The 19,708-nt window shown below is 45.8% G+C and overlaps 1 pseudogene; it reads left to right on the top strand.

The window, feature by feature from the left end:
• The first annotated feature begins 11,588 nt into the window (after positions 1–11,588).
• Positions 11,589–18,944, top strand: LOC129017452 (atrophin-1-like; annotated as a pseudogene).
• Positions 18,945–19,708: the final 764 nt, after the last annotated feature.

Raw genomic sequence — 19,708 nt, 5'->3', positions numbered from 1 at the left:
TTTTAACCAAGGTGTCTCTGCTTGATGAAATTCACATGCTAGTCTAAATCTTTTTTTCTCCCTTGTAATGTAACATTTATGTGCCCCAAACTGTTTAGTGTATGGGTACAGCATTCCCTTTCCAATTGGGAAGCGGAAAAAGAGAGTATGGGATATTTTAGAAGGGAGCCTTTGAACCTTATTATATTTCCCCATCATTGATAGTGACAATCTTAAAAGGGTTGTTTTCTTACCTTAAGTACAAAAGCATGGAAAAATGCCCTTTTCCTTCCCGCCTACATCACCACCCCCCTTGAAGACAATAGGTGCTTGAATGGAAAGTGAGTAGGCATCTTTAATCGCCCTGATTAAAGGAAAGAAAGTGTTAGCCTGAGAGGGCCTGACTGAAAAGTAACCAAAGGCTTAATATCAAGCACTAATTAGCTTTTTAGTGCCTTAACCCTGACCTTGTTACCAGTTTTCTATAATTTCTAGACCCAAGCCACTGAAGTCATCTGTGGCCCAAGAGGTAGGACAAAAAAAAAAAAAAAAAAAAAGCTGATTTCAATATTTGATTTGTTGACATCCCAAAATGAAAGTTTATGTTTCCCTTAGAAACATGTTTTGCTTGGTTTGTTCTATAATATGTTACTTAGGATCTATTTACCATATATTTGTATGAGAAATCCTCACCCAAGCATTCAACCTAAATCTTTGAAAAGTTGGGTGCTGTCTTTAGTAACTTTTAAAATAGTTTAAATCTCCCATTTTAATAGTGATAAGGAAACCTGTTAAAATCATGGCTATTGATGTTATAGTATGGAAAGTTGAACTTTATGAACCCATACTTTTAAAAAACATTATTTTTAAAAATCTAACACTGACTAGAAACATTAAAATGTCTATCTTTAAGTATAAAAATTGCTTAAGTAGATTTGTTCCTTGCCTATCAAATTAATTTTGGCCTGGTGTTCTTCATTATTCATTTGTCAATTTTATCTTGTCTTTGTCAATATCAGAAATGTTTGTCATTGAATTGGGAATTTTTTTTTTTTTTGAGACAGAGTTTCACTCTTGTTGCCCAGGCTGGAGTGCAGTGGCACGATCTCGGCTCACTGCAACCTCCACCTCCCGGGTTCAAGCGATTCTCCTGCCTCAGCCTCCTAAGTAGCTGGGATTACAGATGCCTGCCACGTTGCCTGGCTAATTTTTTTTTTTTTTTTTTTTTTCAAGTAGAGATGGGGTTTCACCATGTTGGCCAGGCTGGTGTCGAATTTCTGACCTCAGGTGATCCAGCCGCCTCAGCCTCCCAAAGTACTGGGATTACAGGCATGAGCCACCACACCCAGCCAAATTGGGGACTTTTAACAGTCATTTTACTTGTAGAATAATCAAAACTCTTCACTTGATCTGTAGTCATAGCTATTAACACAGAAAAGTGAATGCCAGTTATGTTGCCATAAACCATCTTCTGAACTCGGCAAGATCTTAAAACCATCAACTGTTCTCTGTTCACTCTGTGAACTTCTTTCTACTTCTTTCTCTACCTCACCTGTACTCTATAGTCACTCACTTCAATGACACTTAAGGAGCATTCACTCTCAGATCACTTTTCTCCTTTCCTTGCCCATTCTTATCTTGCCAACTCCCAGTCCTGGATAAATCCAAACATCTATATTCTTTGCGCATCCGTGTTGCTCAGTGCTGCTGGGGAACATTTTCAGAACTGCTGTTGGAACCATTGTGAGTTTACACATTCCAGCCTCTGCAACGCCTTTATTTTCCATCTAATCTTTCTTTCCTAGCAGAGATTTCTATTTTTTTTGTTTTGTTTTGTTCTGAGACAGAGTCTCACTCTGTCTGGCAGTCTGGGGTGCAGTGGCACGATCTCAGCTCACTGCAACCTCCGCCTCCTGGGCTCAGGCAATTCTCCTGCCTCAGCCTCCCGAGTAGCTCGGATTACAGGCGTGTGCCACCATGCTTAGCTAATTTTTGTATTTTTAGTAGAGACGGGGTTTCACCATGTTGGCCAGGCTGGTCTCAAACTCCCGACCTCAGGTAATCCGCCCGCCTCTGCCTCCCAAAATGCTGGGATTACAGGCGTGAGCCACCACGCCCGGTGGCAGAGATGTCTTATTAAAGATCCCCTGCTTCTCTTCTTCCTCTCTTCTCCCACTAAATATAAACTCTCCTAACTTTCCTTCCCTTTACTTTAGGTCTGTCTTTACATAGTCTGCTATTTTCCAGAAGAGTTTGACCTGCCCTAGGTTCTCTCATGTGCTTGAATTTCCCCCTGTCTATTGAGGGGGAAATCTCAATCCATCTTCTCTTCTAGATATCTCCCATCTAGATAATCTCAAGATCTATCCATTGACTCTTTTTTAATCAGTGTACTGAGGAAGAAAGAGGGCAAGGAAATACATACTTACGAAGTATCTTACCGGGTACTAGATACTTCACATGTTTTCTTCAAGCATTCACTGAGGAATGCCAGGGCCTTGAATACAGATCAAAGTACCTGGCTTTGCTGGGCGCAGTGGCTCATGCCTGTAATCCCAGCACTTTGAGAGACCAAGGCGAGTGGATCACTTGAAGTCAGGAGTTCGAGACTGGCCTGACCAACATGGTGAAATCCCGTCACTGCTAAGAAAATACAAATTAGCTGGGCATGGTGGCACACGCCTGTAATCCTAGCTACTTGGGGGGCTGAGGCAGGAGATTTTCTTGAACCTGGGAGGCATAGGTTGCAGTGAGCCATGATCGCACCACTGCACTCCAGCCTGGGCAACAAGAGCAAAACTCCATCTCAAAAAAAAAAGAAAAAAGTACCTGAATCTTCTGTACACGCTGCCTCTCATTCTCTATGCACACTTAAATGTGTTTAAAAGTTTGAAAAGCACTGGTTAGGCCGGGCACGGTGGCTCACGCCTGTAATCCCAGCACTTTGGGAGGTCGAGGCAGGCGGATCACGAGGTCAGGAGATCGAGACCATCCTGGCTAACACAGTGAAACCCCATCTCTACTAAAACACAAAAAAATTATCTGGGCGTGGTGGCGGGCGCCTGTAGTCCCAGCTACTCGGGAGGCTAAGGCAGAAGAATGGCATGAACCCGGGAGACGGAGCTTGCAGTGAGTCGACATCTCGCCACTGCACTCCAGCCTGGGCGACAGAGGGAGACTCCCATCTCCAAAAAAAAAAAAGAAAAGAAAAGCACCGATTTATTCTAATAACAGTTTCCTTTCTATAATCTCTCTCTACTATTCTATCTGTGTCACAATTATGTCATAGTGGCTGATATTCACTATTTGAAATAGAGTCCCAGTACTTTGGAAGGCCAAGGTCAGGGGTTCAAGGACCAGCCTGGCCAGCATGGTGAAACTGCGTCTCTACTAAAAATAGAAAAATTAGCCAGGCGTAGTGGCACACGCCTGTAATCCCACTTACTCGCCAGGCTAAGGCAGGAGAATCGCTTAAACCTGGGAGGTGGAGGTTGCAGTGAGCTCTGAGATCACACCACTGCACTCCAGCCTGGGAAAGAATGAGACTCCATCTCAAAAAAAAAACAAAAAACTACAGGAAAAGGCTCATGATAATGGAACCTACAATAATGTGAATTTAAATATAATGCAGTTGGCATTTGGCTCCCCATACCCACATTTGGTTAACTGAAGACTCACTGTAGTCATTTCATTAATCTTGTAATATTTATCTTACTGAATATTTGGACCTTACAGTGTTACTAGACTTTGTACTGGTTGGTAAAGAATAAGTGTAATAAGCAATAATATTAGTAATATAAATTTCAGTGTATATAGTTCAAGTGAATTGTTAGAATACTTAATGACCATTGATTAATGAGAGAGATCTGGGTAACATCTGCCTTATCATACATATTCTTTATAAAGTATGCTTTAGGAGAATGACCAGTAATATAATTATTACTGAATTATATTTATCACTGTACATAAAGAAAGAAATATATACTCAAAGATCTCAGAGTTGCTATAATAAGTAATGGAAGATATTTGGACCTCAGTGGGTGAGGTAGTACTAATGGTAAGCTGTAAAAGTAGTTTGTAAATCTCACCAAAACTTGTAAGTCACTTAAGAAAAACTAAAATGGGAATAGTTAAACATTTGTAGACTAAGAACGTTTTCAAGAGATTAGTATTTTTGTTTTATTTTTGAGATGGAGTCTTGCTCTGTCACCCAGGCTGGAGTGCAGTGGTGTGATCTCAGCTCACTGCAACCTCCACCTCCTGGGTGCAAGCTATTCTCCTACCTCAACCTCCTGAGTAACTGGGATTACAGGTGCTCACCACCATGCCCAGCTAATTTTTTGTATTTTTAGTAGAGACAGTTTCACCATGTTGGCCAGGTTGGTCTTGAACTCCTGACCTCAAGTGATCCACCCACCTCGGCCTCCCCAAGTGCTGGGATTAAAGGCATGAGCCACTGGGCCTGGCTAGGAGATTTAGTTTTAAATGATATTCTAACAGAGATATCAATACTTTATGAGAAAGAAATGGTTTATGTATTAAAGCTGACAGATTTAGTCAGCCATACTAAGTTAAAGAAATTGAAAATGAAGCAGATTATTGAACAAAAATTGTCATTTGAAACAAAACAAAGTAGCAATTTAAACAGACTAATAATTTTTTTTTTTTTTTTGGAGACAGAGTCTCTGTCACCCAGGCTGGAGTGCAGTCGCATGATCTCGGCTGACTGCAACCTTCACCTCCGGGGTTCAGGCGATTCTCATGCCTCAGCCTCCCAAGTAGCTGGGGACTACAGGCGTGTGCCACCACGCCCGACTAATTTTTTTGTATTTTTAGTAGAGACAGGATTTCACCATGTGGGCCAGGCTGGTCTGCAACTCCCGACCACAGGTGATTTGCCCACCTCGGCCTCCCAAAGTGCTGGGATTACAGGCGTGAGCCACTGTGCCCAGCCTCTTAATAGATTTTCTAATAAGTTTTTATGAAAATGCATTTATGGTTTGATAACAAAAGTGAAAGTATAATAATTTTTTAAGTTTAATTTATTGAACCCTGAAACTTAGACAATTAAGGTTCGAAAAACTCCGTGAATTGAAATTGAACCAGCCGGGCGTGGTGGCTCATGCCTGTAATCCCAGCACTTTGGGAGGCCGAGGCGGGCGGATCTGGAGGTCAGGAGTTCGAGACCACCCTAACCAATATGGTGAAACCCCATCTCTACTAAAAATACAAAAATTAGCCGGGCATAGTGGTGCATACCTGTAGTCCCAGCTACTCAGGAGGCTGAGGCAGAAGAATCGCGTGAACCCAGGAGGCAGAGGTGGCACTGAGCCAAGATTGCACCACTGCACTCCAGCTGGGCAACAGAGCAAGACTCTGTCTCAAAAAAAAAAAAAAGAGAGTGGATCAAAATAAAATGTAGCATTTAAGCCGGGCACAGTGGCTCATGCCTGTAATCCCAGGACTTTGGGAGGCCGAGGTGGGTGGATCAGTTGAGGTCGGGAGTTCAAAACCAGCCTGACCAACATGGTGAAACCCCGTCTCTACTAAAAATACAAAAATTAGCCAGGCATGGTGGTTCACGCCTGTAATCCCAGCTACTCGGGAGGCTGAGACAAGAATTGCTTGAACCTGGGAGGCGGAGGTTGCAGTGAGCCAAGATCATGCCACTGTACTCCATCCAGGCTGGGTGACAGAGCGAGACTCCGTCTCAAAAAAAAAAAAAGCAAACAAATGGCCAGACGCGGTGTCTCACGCCTGTAATTCCAGCACTTTGGGAGGCCGAGGCGGGTGGATCACCTGAGGTCAGGAATTTGAGACCAGCCTAACATGGAGAAACCCCACCTCTACTAAAAATACAAAATTAGCCGGGCGTAGTGGTGCTTGCCTTGTAATCCCAGCTACTCGGAGGCTGAGGCAGGAGAATCGCTCAAACCCGGGAGGCAGAGGTTGGGGTAAGCTGAGATCTTGCCATTGCACTCCAGCCTGGGCAACAAGAGCAAAACTCTGTCTCAAAAAAAAAATAATAAAAATTAGGCCCGGTGCGGTGGCTCACGCTTGTAACCCCATCACGCTTGTAACCCCAGCACTTTGGGAGGCGGAGGCGGGCGGATCATGAGGTCAGGATATCGAGACCATCCTGTCTAACACGGTGAAACCCCGTCTCTACTAAAAATACAAAAAATTAGCTGGGCGTGGTGGTGGGCGCCTGTAGTCCCAGCTACTCGGGAGGCTGAGGCAGGAGAATGGCGTGAACCTGGGAGGCAAAGCGTGCATTGAGCCAAGATGGCGCCACTGCACTCCAGCGTGGGCGACAGAGCGAGACTCCGCCTCAAAAAAAAAAAGTAAATTAAATTAAAATAAAATTGTAGCATTGGATAAATTAGCACTAAAGATAAAATATATACAATTTAAGACAGTATTATAACGATTAAGAAAAATATGAATATAAATTCTGATAGTTCAGAGGAAGGCAAGAAAGGATCCAGCACCGTGAGAATGTCATTAATATTGGGAGAAATTCTCAATTTATTGAGACTGAAAGTCACCTATGAGTATCAATTTAATGAAGAAGTTGGAAGAATTTGATGCAATTTCCTGTGTCACATCATGGCTCCAATAGGAATATATTATTTAGCTAGTGACTGCTGCAACAAACCAAAGATCACACCAGTAATTCCCAGCTGGCTTGGAATGACATAGCATATATGGACAATTAATGTTTCCTGACTTACTGGATCTGTTTTTTCAGCCCATCTTGCACAAAACTGCCAGATTAATATTACTGCTTTTTATGTTGAATACCTCTGTTCAAAAATCCTTTATAGGACAAACACTTTAGGTTCATTGTCAAAGCTCTCTATAATCTGCTTCCCGTCTTATCTCCCATCATTCCTTAATAGCGTTTACTTCACCTAACCCTATCTATTCATTCTTAACTAAAGATATCCAGCTGGGTGCAGTGGCTCAAGCCTGTAATCCCAGCATTTTGGGAGGCCGAGGCAGAAAGATTGCTGGAGGCCAGGAGTTCAAGACCAACCTAGGCAACATGAAGAAACCTCATCTCCACAAAAAATAGAAATAAAAAAATTAGCCAGTTGCTCCTGCATGTCCCTGTCAGGTGCATCCCTTGAAGTCAGGAGTTCAAGACCACCATGGCCAACATGGCGAAACCCCATCTCTACTAAAGATACAATAATTAGCCGAGTGTGGTGGCGCATGCCTGTAGTCCCAGCTACTCAGGAGACTGAGGCAGGAGAATCCCTTGAACCCAGGAGGTGGAGGTTGCAGTGAGCCAAGATGGCGCCATTGCACTCCAGCCTGGGCAACGGAGCGAGACTCTGTCTCAAAAAAAAAAAAAAAAGATATCCTACAAGTTCTCACATTCATGCCTGTATTCATAATATGTCTGACATGTTTCCCTAGCCACTCATTAAATTTGCTGTATCTCTAACTTAAAGTTGTAATTTCTTACTGAAGACCTCTCCAAATCAAAATGTCTATAATAAATAACAATGTAACTAAAGAAACAAACCAATCCCCTTCACCCAGATAGAAAATGAGTAAGAGAATGGCCTTAGCTAAGTATTTCGTAGAGACCTTACAAAGCAAAACTTAAATATGGCCTTTGGTTAACTAATGGCCTTTCAAAGGCTATGACTGACTTAATACAAGGTCTTTTTGTTATGCCTTACAGACCAATTGCCCTCTGCTGGTGAGACGCTGACTTCATAGTAAGGCAGCTGGAAAATATCTCTTTAACATGGATTCGTGGCAGGATTTTTCCAATTCAAATAATGTACCACGTCCTTTAAAAGAAAAACAATATTCTTGGACCTCTACTGTTGACCTAGATTTTTTTTTTGTTTTACTAAATATGTACTTAATATATAAAAGGTATACTTAATGCATAAAAAGGCATGAACTCTGTAGGTACTATTAATACCCTTGTTTATTGGCTATTCTCCCATCCTAATTCTTCCTAATCACAGTTTAATTTCCTTTTGGTGAATTACCTCTCCCCACTTGGGCACAGCCAAAGTAACCCATACAGAAGCCAAGGGGTATTAGGACATTGTTATATGTTTCCTCTCAGTGACCTGTACAGTCAAAGGTTGGATACATGACCTAATCTTGGCCAGTTGGACTGTCTCCAAGGAGATTCTTGAGTGGAGAAAACGCTTCACTTATCTGGCAGCATATGTTGGCCAAATGGTATCTGTTGCTGTGGTTCTTTGTCTCAGTTCTTTGTCTTGAACCTGAACCTGGTTCTCCTGCCCTCCTATTGTACTCTGAACTATCTAAAATCCTACTAATAAATTAGTCAGGCTGGGTGCAGAGGCTCAAGCCTATAATCCCAGCACTTTGGGAGGCCAAGGCAGGCGGATCACCTGAGGTCGGGAGTTCAAGACCAGCCTGACCAACATGGAGAAACCCTGTCTCTACTAAAAATACAAAATTAGCCAGACATGGTGGCGCATGCCTATAATCCCAGCTACTCGGGAGGCTAGGGCAGGCGAATCACTTGAACCTGGGAGGCGGAGGTTGCAGTGAGCTGAGATGATGCCACTGCACTCCAGCCTGGGCGACAAGAGCAAAACTCTGTCTCAAATAAATAAATAAATAATAAGTTAGCCAGATCTCCCAGCTACATGAAGACAAAAAGAAAGCACAAGATTCTATAAGAGATTATATAGTAAGTTACCATTTGTGAAAAAAAAAATAAGGCCAGAAGCGGTGGCTCACGCCTGTAATCCCAGCACTTTGGGAGGCCAAGGTGGGCAAATCACCAGGTCAGGAGTTTGAGACCAGCCTGGCCAACATGGTGAAACCCCATCTCTACTAAAAATACAAAAAAATAGCCGGGCGTGGTGGCACGCGCCTGTAGTCCCAGCTATTTGGGAGGCTGAGGCAGCAGAATTACTTGAACCTAGAAGGCAGAGGTTGCAGTGAGCCAAGATTGCACCACTGCACTTCAGCCTGAGAAACAGACCAAGACTCTGTCTCAAAAAAAAAACAAAAACAAAAGAAAGAAAGAAGGAAAAAGCTGGGCGTGGTGGCTCAAGCCTATAATCCCAGCACTTTGGGAGGCCAAGGCAGGCGGATCACCTGAGGTCGGGAGTTCAAGACCAGCCTGACCAACATGGAGAAACCCTGTCTCTACTAAAAATACAAAATTAGCCAGACATGGTGGCGCATGCCTATAATCCCAGCTACTCGGGAGGCTAGGGCAGGCGAATCACTTGAACCTGGGAGGTGGAGGTTGCAGTGAGCTGAGATGATGCCACTGCACTCCAGCCTGGGCGACAAGAGCAAAACTCTGTCTCAAATAAATAAATAAATAATAAGTTAGCCAGATCTCCCAGCTACATGAAGACAAAAAGAAAGCACAAGATTCTATAAGAGATTATATAGTAAGTTACTATTTGTGAAAAAAAAAATAAGGCCAGAAGCGGTGGCTCACGCCTGTAATCCCAGCACTTTGGGAGGCCAACGTGGGCAAATCACCAGGTCAGGAGTTTGAGACCAGCCTGGCCAACATGGTGAAACCCCATCTCTACTAAAAATACAAAAAAATAGCCGGGCGTGGTGGCACGCGCCTGTAGTCCCAGCTATTTGGGAGGCTGAGGCAGCAGAATTACTTGAACCTAGAAGGCAGAGGTTGCAGTGAGCCAAGATTGCACCACTGCACTTCAGCCTGAGAAACAGACCAAGACTCTGTCTCAAAAAAAAAAAAAAAAAAAGAAAGAAAGAAAGAAGGAAAAAGCTGGGCGTGGTGGCTCACGCCTGTAATCCCAGCACTTTGGGAGGCCAAGGCGGGCAGATCACGAGGTCAGGAGTTCGAGACCAACCTGACCAATATGGTGAAACCCTGTTTCTACTAAAAATACAAAAATTAGCCAGGTGTGATGGCTAACGCCTGTAATCCCAGCTACTCAGGAGGCTGAGGCAGGAGAATTGCTTGAACCCGGGAGGCAGAGGTTGCAGTGAGCCGAGAATGTGCCACTGCACTCCAGCCTGGGAGACAGAGTAAGATTCCGTCTCAAAAAAAAAAAAAGAAAAATATTTGCACAAAATATCTAGGGGTAGGACCTGGGAGACAGAGGACTAGGAGGTAGGAGGAGCAAGAGAGACTTCTCATTGTATACCTATTTATTACTTTTCATTTTTTGGAAGCATGTGAACGTGTCATCTATTCAAATATTGAAATTTTAAAAAGGCACCAGTAAATGAGAAAACCAACAATAAATGCTAAGCAGATAATTTTAAGAGTGGCTACTTACATTGGGTATCCGGAGAAGACCTCTGAGGGAGTAGCATTTAAGCTGAGCTCTGAATGATAAGAAATTAGCTATACCGCAATCCTAGTAAAGAACAATTGAAACCAAAGGAATAGCCAACAAAGGTCATAAGGTGGGAAAGAATGGTGCCAATATGTACAAAGCAACGTAGGTATTAGATTGTGTAGGAATTTGTAAATCATAGAAAGGACTTTAGGTTGGTTTTTTTTTTTTTTTTTTTTTTTGAGATGAAGTCTCACTCTTGTCCCCCAGGCTGGAGTGCAGTGGCGTGATCTTGGCACACTGCAACCTCTGCCTCCCGGGTTCAAGCAATTCTGCTGCCTCAGCCTCCCGAGTAGCTGGGATTACAGGCACCTGCCACCACACCCGGCTACTTTTTATATTTTTAGTAGAGACGGGGTTTCACTACATTGGCTAGGCTGGTCTCAAACTCCTGACCCCAGGTGATCCACCTGCCTCGGCCTCCCAAAGTGCTGGGATTACAGGCGTGAGCCACTGCGCTCAGCCAGACTTTAGGTTTTAAAACTAACTGCAACTTGAAGCCGATGGATGGTTTTAAGAAAATGAGTAAGGCCAGGTGCCGTGGCTCATGCCTGTAATCCCAGCACTTTGGGAGGCCAAGGTGGGTGGACCACCTGAGGTCATGAGTTCGACACCTGAGGTCATGAGTTCAAGACCAGCATGACCAACATAGTGAAACCTCATCCCCACTAAAAATACAAAATTAGCTGGCTGTGGTAGCACATGCCTGTAATCCCAGAAACTTGGGAGGCTGAGGCAGGAGAATCACTTGAACCCAGGAGGCAGAGGTTGCAGTGAGGGAAGATCGCGCCATTGCACTCCAGCCTGGGCAATAAGAGTGAAACTCCATCTCAAAAAAGAAAAAAAAAGAAGAAGGGGAGTAAAGGCCAGGCGCAGTGGCTCACACCTGTAATTTCAGCACTTTGGGAGGCTGAGGCAGGCGGATCATGAGGTCAGGAGTTTGAGACCAGCCTGGCTAACATGGTGAAACCCTGTCTCTACTAAAAATACAAAAAATTAGCCAGGTGTGGTGGCGTGCCCCTGTAATCCCAGCTACTCCGGAGGCTGAGGCAGGAGAATTGCTTGAACCCAGGAGGCGGAAGTTGCAGTGAGCTAAGATTGGGCCATTGTACTCCAGCCTGGGTGACAGAGCAAGACTCTGTCAAAAAAAAAAAAAAGAAAAGAAAGAAAGAAAGGAAAGAAGAGAGAAAAGAAAAGAAAAAAGAAGGGGGAGTAACTAGATCTGAATTACCTTTATAAAAGATCATCCTGGCATCTGAGTGGATGATGGACTACAGAGAGTCAGAAGAGGAGGTAAGGAAACCAATTAGGAGGGTGTTTGAGTGTCCAGTGAGAGATGATGGTAGCAGAGAACATGGTATGAAGTAGTTGAATTGGGGATTATTTAGAAAGTGGAGTTTATATGAATTACTGGTGGATAGGATGTAGATTTAATGGAAAGAGGAGTCAAGGATGTTCTTTAGATTTTTTATAAGAAACTGAGTAGATGGTGATAAATCATAAATCAGACTTAGGAAGACAGGGAAGGGGTAGGTATTAGGGGGAAATTAGAGCTGCCTATCAAGCATCCAGAAGGAAATGTCACTGCGTGCACAGGCTAGATTCAGGGGAGATTCAAGCAAGGCTGAAGTTAGATTTGTGGATCATTGGTGATCAGTTGAGCCCAGGATTGGATAGGTTACCTAGAGATATTGCGTAAGAAAGAAAAGAAGGGGCCTCAGCACTGATCCTGGCATGCCACGTATAGGAGTATTTTTTTCTTTTCTTTTTTGAGATGGAGTTTCGCTCTTGTTGCCCAGGCTGGATTGCAATGGCACGATCTCAGCTCACCACAACCACCGCCTCCCGGGTTCAAGCAATTCTCCTGCCTCAGACTCCTGAGTAGCTGGGATTATAGGCATGTGCCACCATGCCCGGCTAATTTTTTGTATTTTTAGTAGAGACAGGGTTTCTCCATGTTGATCAGGCTGGTGTCGAACTCCTGACCTCAGGTGATCCACCCGCCTCAGCCTCCGAAAGTGCTGGGATTACAGGTGTGAGCCACTGTGCCCAGGTTTTCTTTTTTTTGAAACAGCTTTGGCTAGGCAAGATGGCTCCCATGCTGGTAATTCCAGCACTTTGGGATGCTGAAGAGGGAAGGATAGCTTGAGCCCAGGAATTCAAGACCAGACTGGGCAACATAGTGAGACCTTGTCTCTAAAAAAAAAAAATAAATAAATAAATAAAAGCCAGGCATAATGATGCACACCTGTGGTCCCAGCTACTTGAAGGCCAAAGCGGGAAGATTGCTTGAGGTCAGGAGATGGAGACCACCCTGGGCAATATAGTGAGATCTTGTCTCTACAAAAAAATTTAAAAATTAGCCAAGCGTGATGGCAAGTGCCTGTAGTCCCAGCTACTCGGGAGGCTGAGGTGGGAGGATTGCTTGAGCCCAGGAGGTTGAGGCTGCAGTGAGCCAAAATTACAACACTGCATTCCAGCCTGGGCAACAGGGTAAGACACTGGCTCCAGAAAAAAAAAAAAAAAAAAAAAAAAAAGGTTGGATCTGCTGGCTCACACTTGTAATCCCAGCATTTTGGGAGGCCGAGGCGGGTAGATCACCTGAGGTCAGGAGTTTGAGACGAAAAAATAATAATAATGAAAAATAAATGAATAAATAAATAAAAGAAAAAAACAAACAAAAAAAGAGTTCAAGACTAGCCTGGTCAACATGGTGACATGGTAAAACCCTGTCTCTACTAAAAATACAAAAGTTAGCCAGGGGCTGGGCACAGTAGCTCATGCCTGTAATTCTAGCACTTTGAGAGGCTGAGGTGGGTGAACCACTTGAGGTCAGGAGTTTGAGACCAGCCTGGCCAACATGGTGAAACCCCGCCTCTACTAAAAATACAAAAATTAGCCAGGTGTGGTGGTGCATGCCTGTAATCCCAGCTATTTGGGAGGCTGAGGCAGGGGAATTGCTTGAACCCAGGAGGTGGAGGTTACAGTGAGCCAAGATCGAGCCACTGCACTCCAGCCTGGGCTACGGAGTGAGATTCCATCTCAAAAAAATAAAATAAAATAAAGTTAGCCAAGCATGGTGGCACACACCTGTAATCCCAGCTATTCAGGAGGCTGAGGCACAAGAATGGCTTGAACCCAGGAGGTGAAGGTTGCAGTGAACCAAGATCGTACCACTGCACTCTTGCCTGGGCAACAGAGCGAGACTCTGTCTCAGAAATAAATAATTAAATAAATAAACCTGCCAATGGCTTCTATGACCCAAAGATGAGATGCCCCTGGCCACCTCTAAAATCTCCTAGAAGCTGATGTAACTATGAGAATTAAAAAGGACCCAAAACTGATTGAGATCAAATTTTCTGCTAGTCTTGCAAGATGGAGGTAGAGGAAGAATATACATTCTCTTCAGGATGCTGGACTGAGCGTGTGTTATTTTTTTCTCCCTTTTCAGAGAACACTAAAAGGAAAGTAAAAGAATAAAAAGGTTAATACAGCAAAATATAATTGAGAATGGGAAGGGCTAATCATGATCCATGTTAGTGAATAAGAAATTTCAAGAAATTTCTTGGCCAGGCGTGGTGGCTTATGCTTGTAAAACCAGCACTTTGAGAGGCTTAGGCAGGCAGATCGCTTGAGGTCAGGAGTTCGAAACCAGCCTGGCCAATATGGCAAAACCTCTACTAAAAATGCAAGAAGTAGCCAGGCATGGCAGTGCACACCTGTAATCCCAGCTACTAGGGAGGCTGAGGTGGGAGAATCGCTGGAATCTGGGAAGCAGAGGTTGCAGTGAGCCAAAATCGTGCCACTGCACTCTTGCCTGTGCGACAGAGCAAGACTCTGTCTCAAAAAAAAAAAAAAAAAAAAAGAAGAGAGACTAAAATGCAGAGACTGCAAGACTGCCCTTCAAAATGGAAGAGAGAGGCAGAACTGGGTTCTCTGCTTCAGAGTCACAGGCTGCAATCCAGGTGTCAGCCAGATCTGGGTTCTCCTCAGAGGCTTTAGCAGGGAAGGATCCAATTTCAGGCTCCCTCGGCTTGGTAGAATTCATTTGCTTTCAGCTGTAGGATTCTTAGTAGATTGCTTCCTGGAAGCTAGGAAGAAAGACAGAGACCCACAGAGAGAGAGAGGCAGGCTCTAGTGCCAGGCAGCTAACAAGACAGTCTTATAAAAATGTAATCATAGGAATGACATCCCATTATTTTTATCATTGTCTATTGGTTAAAAGCAAGTCACAGACCCTGCCCACACTCAAGGAAAGGGGATTAGGGGATTATACGGGGCTGAATACCCAGAGGCAGGGGTCATGGGCCACCTTAAAGTCTGTCTCAAGTGGGTATTGTTTTGTTTCTTTTCATTTTGGCAGTGGTAAGGAAGAGGGTATCAAAAGGCAGGGCCCGCTGCCTGTACATTGGATGAAAATATGCTGAAATTGATGGGGACGAGTCCAGTCTAACCCCACCCCAACTCTGACTTCAGTTGTGCCAAAGAAAGAGATATGGAGATTGGAGCTATTTCCTCACCATTTTATAACTTAACTGCCTGCAGAGTACTCTGTAGATCTAATGCACAATACGAAAAGATGAAACAATAGAATGCGGAAGGCTGGGTGAGATGGCTCACGCCTGCAATCCCAGCCCTTTGGGAGGCCCAGGCCAGCGATCACTTTGAGCTCAGGAGTTTGAGACCAGACTGGGCAACATGGTGAAGTCCTGTCTCTACCAAAAAAAAAAAAAAAAAAAAAAAATTAAGTGTGGTGGAACATGCCTGTAGTCCCAGCTGCTAGGGAGGCTGAAGCTGGAGAATGGCTTGAACCTGGGAGGCAGAGGTTGCAGTGAACTAAGATCATGCTACTTCACTACAGCCTGGGCAATGGAGTGAGACCCTGTCTCAAAAAAAAAAAAAAAAAAATGCCAGGCGTGGTGGCTCACGCCTGTAATCCCACCACTTTGGGAGGCTGAGGGAGGCAGATCACCTGTCAGGAGTTCAAAACCAGCCTGGCCAACACGGCGAAATCCCATCTCTACTAAAAATACAAAAATTAGCCGGGTGTGCTGGTGCGTGCCTGTAATCCCAGCTACACAGGAAGCTGAGGAGTAGAATTGCTTGAACCCAGGAGGTGGAGGTTGCAGTGAGCCGAGATCATGCCACTTCACTCCAGCCTGGGTGACAGAGTGAGACTCCATCTGAAAAAAAAAATTCAGAAGAGGTTTCGGTTGTATTGGATTGGACTCTTGTATTTATGATCAAGGAAGTTACAGCAAACGGGTAAGAGTTCAGAAAATTTTGGGGGGAGCTGAGATAAGGTGGAGGAAGCCACAGGTTCCAGACGTTAGATGCAAAAATGAAGGGTGATAGGGTTTGGATATTTTTTCCCTCCAAATCTCATGTTGAAATGTAATCTCCAGTGTTGAAGGTAGAGCCTAGTGTGGGAGGTGATTCTATCATAGGGGTGGATCCCTCATTAATAGTTTGACACCATCCTCTTGGTGATAAGTTAGTTCTCCCTCAGTTAGTTCATGGGAGATCCAGTTATTTAAAAGTATGTGGCACCTCCCCACTAGCTTTCTCTTGCTCTGGCTTTTGCCATGTGACACACCTGCTCCCCCTTTGCCCTCCACCACGATTGTAAGCTTGCTGAGGCCCTCACCAGAAGGATATGCCAGCATCACGCTTCTTGTACTGTCCAGAACCATGAACGAATTAAATATCTTTTCTTTAGAAATTACCCAGCCTCAAATGTTTATTTGTTTATTTTTGTTTTTTATTTTTTTGAGATGAAGTCTTGCTCAATCACCTAGGCTGGAGTGCAGTGGCGTGATCTCGGCTCACTGCAACCTCTGCCTCCCTGGTTCAAGCCATTCTCCTGCCTCAGCCTCTCAAGTAGCTGGAACTACAGATGTGCGCCACCATGCCCGGCTAATTTTTGTATTTTTAGTAGAGGCGGGGTTTCGCCATGTTAGCCAGGCTGGTGTCAAACTCCTGACCTCAGGTGATCAGCCTGCCTCAGCCTCTCAAAGTGCTGGGATGACAGGCGTGAGCCACCATGCCTGGCCAAGTATTTCTTTATAACAACACAAGAACAGCCTAACACAGAGGAGATGGGTCCTAGACCATTATTTAGAGTCATCCCATTCACCCCTTTCAGTTTCACAACCCATTCAAAATAACCTCTCAGTGTTTTGCTTTTTTTTTTTTTTTTGAGACAGAGTCTCGCTGTGACGCCCAGGCTGGAGTACAATGGCGCAATCTTGGCTCACTACAACCTCCACCTCCTGGGTTCAAGGGATTCTCCTGCCCCAGCCTCCTGAGTAGCTGGGACTACAGGCGAGAGCCACCATGCCCAGCTGATTGTTGTATTTTTAGTAAAGATGGGGTTTCACCATATTGGCCAGGCTGGTCTGGAACTCCTGACCTCAAGTGATCGGCCTGCCTGGGCCTCCCAAAGTGCTGGAATTACAGGTGTGAGCCACCACGCCCGGCTATTTGTTTTTTTTTTTTTATACTTAGCATAATTATTTTGAGATTCATACATGTTGTTGCATAGATCCTCCATTCACTCCCTTGTATTGTGGAGGAGAATTCCGTCTATGAATATATGACAATTTATTCATTCATCTTTTGATAGCCATTTGAATTGTTTCCTGTTTGGGGTTTATCAAAAGTAAAATTACTGGCCAGGTACGGTGGCTCATGCCTGTAATCCTAACACTTTGGGAGGCCAAAGTGGGAGGATCATTTGAGCCCAAAAGTTCAAGACAAGCCTTGACCCCTCCTGGGGTCCGTCACCCTCACCCACAGCTCTACCCTGGTGAGGCGACTGGTGGGGGAGTTGTATCTGGACCCCCAGTGGGTCCCAAGGGGTTAGGGGCTGCCTCATTCATTGGGGCCCCTGGTAGGAATAAGCAGCACCCCGCATGCACTACCCACATTTCAGTATCAAGCTCGTGTTGGTGGTGCTCCCCCAACAAAGATGTCTAACACTCCAATGGGTAATGGGAACCTATCCTCTGCTTCACCACCAACCACCTTCCCCCATGTGGCACCAAACCTGCCTCCCCCATCTGCCCAAGCCCCCTCAACAATGCCTCAGCAGCTGGGCATGGTGGCTCACTACTGTAGTCCCAGCACTTTGGGAGGACAACACAGGAGGATCACTTGAGGTCAGTAGTTTGAGACCAGCCTGGCCAACATGGTGAAACCCCGTCTCTACTAAAAATATAAAAATAGCCAGGCGTGGTGGTGCACATTTGTAGCCCCAGCTACTCGGGAGGCTGAGGCAGGAGAATCACTTGAACCCAGGAGGCAGAGGCTGCAGTGAGCCAAGATAGTGGCACTGCACTCCAGCCTGAGATACAAATCTAGAATCTGTCTCACAGAAAGCAAAACAAACAAAAAACCCCAACACATTGTCTTCTCCTCCAGGCCCGGGGCCCCTGCCCTGTGGCACAGGGAGAGAGCATCTGTCCTCTCCCTGTGCCATGGGGCAGGGAATGGGAGGGTTTCCTCCTGGCCCAGAGAACGACTTGACTCTGGCTCCCTCAGCCCACCCTCTGCCCCCGCTCCCTGCTTCCTCTTCTTCCGCCCCACTGAGGTTTCTTTATTCATGCTCTAGTAGCAGCTCTGCGGCAGCCTCCTCTTCCTGTTCTTCCTCCTCTTCCTCTGCCTCCTAGTACCCTGCTTCCCAGGCATTGCCCAGGTATCCCCACTCCTTCCCTCTTGCAACAAGCCTCTCTGTCCCCAATCAGCCCCCCAAGTATACTCAATCTTCTCTTCCAGCCCAGGCTGTGTGGAGCCAGAGTCCCCCACAACCTCCTCCCTATGGCAGCCTCTTAGGCTTCCTCCTCCTGGAGGCCAATCCACTGCCCACATCACCCCCAACACATCACCATCACCACCAGCAGCAACACTGTGGAAGCTCCAGGCCCCCTCCACCTGGAGCATTTCCCCACCACCTGGAGAGCTGTAGCCCCATATCATGCACACTCTTTTTTTTTTTTTTTTTTTTTGAGACGGAGTTTCACTTTTGTCACCCAGGTTGGAGTGCAGTAGTGGCACTATCTTGGCTCACTGCAACCTCCACCTCCTAGGTTCAAGTGATTCTTCTGCCTTAGCCTCCCAAGTTCCTGGGATTACAGGCGCGCACCACCACGAGCGGCTAATTTTTGTATTTTTAGTAAAGACAGGGTTTCACCATGTTGGCCAGGCTGGTCATGAACTCCTGACCTCAGGTGATCCACCCACCTCGGCCTCCCAAAGTGCTGGGATTACAGGCGTGAGCCACAGTGCCTGGCCAATGCACACTCTTATGCCATGTGTTCCTCCCTAGGGTCTCTTTGGCTCTACCCATCAGGGCCAGCATACCTGGCCCCATCTCACAGTCAGATGTTCTACAGCCAAGCAGGCCCCAGTTGCCCCCTACCTCCCGCGGTCTCTTCTTCTAACTCTCTTTTTTCCTCCTCTCAAGGGTCCTACCCACTTTCACACAACTCCCAGGGCCCCTACCTCTTCCCGCTGGTGCCTACGGGCACCACCTCCTTGGCTGCCCTTTCCACTGCCATTGCTATTGTGGCTTCCTTACCAGCAGACTACAAAACAGCCTACTCATCTGGGCCCACACCATAGGGAGAGAAAGCTGCATCCCCAGGGACTAGAAGACAGGCCACACAGATACAAGCCAGAGTGCCTCTCTCCATCTGAAGGGGACCCCATCAGGTCAAGCCAGTCTTGCCCACTGTGGGACCTGCCACCTGTGAGCCCTCAGGTGTCATCTCTGCCACCACTACCTGTGGCCTCTGCCTCAGGGTTACCCCTAAGCACCAGACAGATCAAACAGGAGCTTGCTGAGGAGTATGAGACTACTAAGAGCCCAGTGCCCCCAGCCTGCAGCCCCTACCTCCTCCTAAGGTGGTAGTCGTTTCCAGCCATGACAGTCAGTCAGCCAGGTGAGTGGGAACGGGAGGGTGAGCCTGGAAGGGGGTTATGAAGGGGCGACAGAGAGTGGCACAAGAGGGGCCTTCTGTTTATGTGGTGGTTTTTGTTGTTGTTGTGTTTGTTTTTTGAGACAGGGTTTCGCTCTTGTTGCCCAGGCTGGAGTGCAATGGCGCGATCTTGGCCCACTGCAACCTCTGCCTCCCGGGTTCAAGCGATTCTGCTGCCTCAGCCTCCCGAGTGGCTGGGATTACAGGCATGTGCCACCACACCTGGCTAACTTTGTATTTTTAGTAGAGACAGGGTTTCTCCATGTTGATCAGGCTGGTCTTGAACTCCCGACCTCAGGTGATCCACCCACCTCAGCCTCCCAAAGTGCTGGGATTACAGGCGTGAGCCACCATGCCCGGCCTATGTGGTGTTTTTTATCTTATTTTTTATTGAGATAGGGTCTTGCT

Source organism: Pongo pygmaeus, chromosome 1 (assembly GCF_028885625.2).
Source record: "Pongo pygmaeus isolate AG05252 chromosome 1, NHGRI_mPonPyg2-v2.0_pri, whole genome shotgun sequence".
Classification (NCBI taxonomy): domain Eukaryota; kingdom Metazoa; phylum Chordata; class Mammalia; order Primates; family Hominidae; genus Pongo; species Pongo pygmaeus.
This window is presented reverse-complemented; position numbering and strand designations above follow the sequence as displayed.